We start from the raw sequence: 5,377 nt of genomic DNA, 5'->3' as shown, positions 1-5,377 counted from the left end.
GCAGGAAGTGTTGTTGAGGTTACTTTAGAGAGTAAATTACTTCAGAGAGTGGGTCTAGAAGAGTTTTCTTTTCCGGACTTTTATGATGCTACACCCTGCTGGCTTGCTTCCAACTTCACTGATGTTCACATCTTGGACTCCTTAAAGTTTCCTCTTCTTGATCTCAAAGTTACAGAGTGGTTCTAAATAGAGTCCAGAGTTCTCTGTTCATTATCATTCTATGCATAGGTGGGATCTATTTTCTTCTTCTTCTTTTTTTTTTTAATATAGATTTTTTGCTATACGGCATGTGCACTTGCCAGACAGAGAGAGAGAGAGACAGAGAGACAGAAAGCAATAAATCACCCCTGGGGGGAATGACCATGCAACAATCCCTTCTCCTCCATTTTCCTCTCTGGATTTTGGGCAAGCACCCACACGTGCCTGGTATGAGTTTTAGGTCACCAGGTCTGGGACTTGAACCGCCAACGACTACGTGGGAGTCCAGTGATGTAACCTTTACACTTATGCTGGTTCCAGATGGGGTCTTTTAATCCTGTGGATTTAAATACCATCTGATGTTGATGAATCCAAGTTTATATCTTGAGCTCTGTTCTTTTCTATCAATTCCAAATTTTTATATCCAATCATCTACTTGAAAGCTCATGTATATGTCTGATAAACAACTTATACTCAATGGACAGAGATAAAACTCTTTTTCTTTTTTGGAGAAGTTTTTGCTATAGCGCGAATGTGCTTGCCAGACAGAGAGAGAGACAGAAAGTGAGAAATCACCCACCGGGGGCATGGCCACATCACAATCTCTTCTCTTCCATTCTCCTCTTGGGATCTTGGGCATGGACGCACACATGTCCATGTGAGTTTAAGCCCCCGGGTCTGGGACTCAAACCACGGTCGACTACATGGGAGTCCAGCAACATAGCCATTATGTCAACTGCTAGTCCCAGAGATAAAACTCTTGATGTCCCTCAGTCTGTCTTCCCTGCTTCTTAATTGAATAGATGACACCGTTATCTATTAATTTGCTCACCCCCCCCCCAAAAAAAATAAGTAAAACAAGCAAAACCCCAAATTTGAAAGTCAATGACTTATATGCCAGGTCAAACCCGTTAGCACGTTCTGATGGTTCTTCCTCCAACCTATATTTAATAGCTTTGCCTTCTCTCAGTCCCTATAGCCACCCCCACCCAGTGCAGACCACCATCCTTTCTCATGAAGACTACCAAGACCTTTCGGTCAGCCCCTCTGATTTTACTCTTCAACTTTTCCCCCTATTCTTTCTCCATGTATCAACCTGCTTAATTATTTAAAATACAGATATTTTTTTAGAGAGAAATTTTCTTTTGCTATAGGATGCATGCACTCACTCACCAGAGTCAGAGAGAGACAGAGATAGAAAACAAGAAATCACCCCCCAAGGGGGATGGCCATGCCACAGTTCCTTCTCCTTTGTTCTCTCTGGATTTTGGGCATGCACACACATGTGCTCAACATGAGTTTTAAGTCACTGGGTCCAGGACTTGAACTGAAATTGACTACGTGGGAGTCCAGCAATGTAACCATTACACCATCTGCTGGTTTCTAAATTATGAATCTAATTAATTTAGAGACCTTATACTAAAACTTTAAGGACTTTCTATTGATTAAGAATAAAATTAAAAATTTGTACTAGGGTTGGCCCCATAGCCTAAGTGGTTAATGGAGTTAGATCCTAGATTCCCACATAGTTAACAATGGTTTGAGTTCCAACCCCCGTGGCTTAGAAAGCACACTGTGTGTGTGTGTGTGTGTGTGTGTGTGTGTGTCCGATGCCCCAAATCCTGACAGGATGGAGAAAGGGTGGAAAAGATATTGTGGCATGTCATAATCATGCCCCATTGGGGGATGTTTTCACTTCCATTTCTTCCTCTCTCTCTCTCTCTCTCTCTCTCTCTCTGGCACACACACATTTTCTCTGATAATTAAAACAATCTTTAGGGTAATGTACTCCACACTTTTTTTTTCAAATACTCTAGATTTTTAAAAATGGACAACTAAGATTTTATACTGGAGAAAAATTATTTTTATTTTAAAAGTCAACATTTTAAAGTAAAAATCTACATAGTTATTTTAATGATATTCAAATCATTACTAAACAGTAAATAAAATATTTTTGTGATATCATTCCTTAGTGGGATGTATAAGACTTTTTAAATTAGATGATATTTCTGTAGATTAACATTTGTAAAAAGTTTTTCTTTCCCATGGGTGAGAGAGAGAAAGGGGAAGGCACAGAGAGAGACTGGCGCTCCCAGTAGATATAGCCCTGTGACCTCCTCCCAGCCTCAGCCAATCCAGATCATGGATGCACATGCACATGCACCCAGTGTGTGTACAAGGAGGCCTCAGGACATGAACTGAGACCTTCCTATGTCCTCAGTGTTGTAGAGTGTGTTGTGCTACTTGTGCATCAGAAGTTTTCTTTTGTTAATGGTTTTTTTTTTTTTTTTTTTTTGCCAGAATAAGAGGGTTCAGAGCTTAGAATTCCATTCCTAAGGTGCATTTAGATTGTTTTCACATAGCCAAATTTCAGTCAAAGAGATTATACAGATAAGCTTTAATAAGCTTTATGGAAAGATGAACTCCTGAGAATTATTATATATGGTTATATTTTTAATTTCAGTTACTGGTTAGAAACTATTAAATTTATAGTTATGCATTTGACAGAATAAGCACATTCTATCTTTATCTGAGAGGAAATCATCCTGATTAGACAAAGCAGAATTTTCCATAGTTTAGAGCATCAATAAACAAAATTTTCAAAAATTCAATAAAATGTAGCTTAGAGCATAACATTCTAGAGAAAGCCTCCAGGGTTCTCTACCTCTGCCTGTGTTGGGCTCCCACACTGACTCCAGTGCTAGTCAGGTACACAAGTGTCTTTCTCTGTTCTTGGCTGTTCCTTCTAACTTTTTTTTCTCTTTTTAAAAACAAAACAGCTTTCTGCCCTGTTTGTGCCTTTCTCTCTTTAATTTATCTCTTCTTCCTTCACCTAATACAGAAAGCCTCCAAGGTTCCCTACCTCTGCCTGCATTGGGCCTCTAGGTTCAGCTTAGGGTTATGAAGCCTCCCACCCAACCCACAGCCTGGGATTCCCTGCAGATCCCAGTTCTAGCCAGATATGCAAGTATCTTTTGTTTTTCTCTGTCCCTTCTAACTTTTTCTTTTCTTTTTCTTTTTTTTTAAAAAAACAAATAAACAAACAAACAAAAAACAAAGCAAAACCACCTTTCTGTCCATTTGTGCCTTCCCCTTGTTAATTTCTCTCTTCTTTCTTCACCTAGGATGGAAAGCCTATAGGATTCTCCACCTTTGCCTGTATGGGGCCTTTGCAGGGTACACTTGCATGCTGCATGGTTTTCCTTTTTTTCCCTTTTTTTGGAGACAGAGAGACAGAAAGTGAGAAATCACCCCCCAGGGGGCATGGCCACTCTGCAGTCCCTTCTCCTCCATTCTCAGGATCTTGGGCATGCACGCACATGCGCCTGGGGTGAGTTTAAGCCACCAGGTCTGGGACTCAAATGGCAGTCGGCTACATGGGAGTCCAGCAATATAGCCATTATACAAACTGCTGGTCTCTGGTTTTTCATTTTTAACCCAATTCCATTTTCTGTGATGTGATTTCTAACATAGGCAAGTGAAATTATTTCAGATTAAGAAATTTCTGCACAGCAAAAAACACCATAATTAGTGTGAATTGACAACTCTTAGAATGGGAGAGAATTTTTGTTAACTGTGCCTCAGATCAGGGACTGATAACCAGAATACACAGGGAACTCAAGGGGCTTACCCAGAAGGAAAAGATTAACCCAAATAAAAGATAGGAAAATGGGTGAATAAAGAACTAAGAAAGTCATTTGAATAGCCAAAAAGCATATGAAGAAATGTTCAACCTCCCTCATCATAAGGGAGATGCACATCAAAACCACAATACCACCCAACTCCAGTCAGAATGGTGAAGATTAAAAAAATCAAAAACTGATAAGTGCTGGAGGACATGTGGTGAAAGGAGAACACTCCTATAGTGTTGGTGGGAATGTAAATTGGTCCAGCCACTGTGGAGAACAATATGGAGGTTCCTCAAAGACCTTCAAATAGAACTAACATATGATCCAGCAATTCCACTCCTGTATATCTACCCAAAGGACAGGAGAATGCTCAGTCGGAAAAGTGGTTGCACATCTATATTCATTACAACACTATTCATGATTGCTAAGACATAGAACCAACCCAAATGTCCACAAATAGATGAATGGATTGAAAAAGTGTGACACACGTACTCCATGGAATACTACTCATCCGTAAAAACAGCAAGGCCCTGGAATTTGATAGAAAGTGGACAAATATGGAAGATTCGTTGTTGAGTGAAGCAAGTCAGACTATGAAAGAGAGACATTTTATGTCTCTACTTAACAGATACTGACCGTCGTATTGTTCAAATATTCAGAGTTTTATCTTATTCTTTCCCAGTCAATACTCTAATTCTTAGGTAAGAGGCCTGGGAAGACTTAGAAGTACGTAGGAAAGGAAATTTGGGGAAAAAATAGAGAGGTAAGACATTTGTGGGACACTGATATGGTTTATTATTTGTTGATGAGGATGTGTATAGTATTCTCAATTGGGTTGGACTGAGGTGTATATCATGATGGGTAAAGTCTCTTTACAATCTAAATCATGTGTAGCGATTACATGTGTGTGTATGTGTATATATACACACAAAGTCCCCTCCCCACAAAAAAAAAAAGAATAAAATATTCTAGGTAGTAATTTGGAAATATCTTTTCCTTTTTTTTGCAGAGGTTTTTGCTATAAGGCATGTGTGCTCGCCAGAAAGACATAGAGAGACAGAGACAGAAAGCGAGAAATCGCCCCTCCAGGGGGGATGGCCATGCTTCAGTCCCTTCTCCTCCATTCTCCTCCCGGGATCCTGGGCATGCATGCACATGCGCCCGGCGTGAGTTTAAGCTGCTGGGTCTAGGACTTGAACTGCGGTCGACTACATGGGAGTCCAGCGACATAGCTATTATGCTAACTGCTGGTCCCGTAATTTGGAAATTTTTGTATGATAACTATTTAAATGGATATTAAGAATGCAGTTTAATCAACTTTGCAGAAATTAGTGGCAAAAAGAAGAGAAAGCATTATGAGCATTAAGGATATGCTTATAAGTGATATACCATTTACAGAATAATCTGTAAGATAAAATTATTAAATTTAAGTTTGTTAATTGAAAGCTAGTAAGTGAATTAGAGTAATACATAAAATAATTGATAAGTGGCTGAATGGCAATAAACATAATTTCACCCAAGCAAAAAAAGAATTGCTTTAAATAGTTCAG

The sequence above is a fragment of the Tupaia chinensis genome, unplaced genomic scaffold, assembly GCF_000334495.1.
Source record: "Tupaia chinensis unplaced genomic scaffold, TupChi_1.0 Scaffold000266_1, whole genome shotgun sequence".
NCBI lineage: Eukaryota > Metazoa > Chordata > Mammalia > Scandentia > Tupaiidae > Tupaia > Tupaia belangeri.
The sequence above is the reverse complement of the archived record's forward strand: the minus strand, read 5'-3'. Positions refer to the sequence as shown.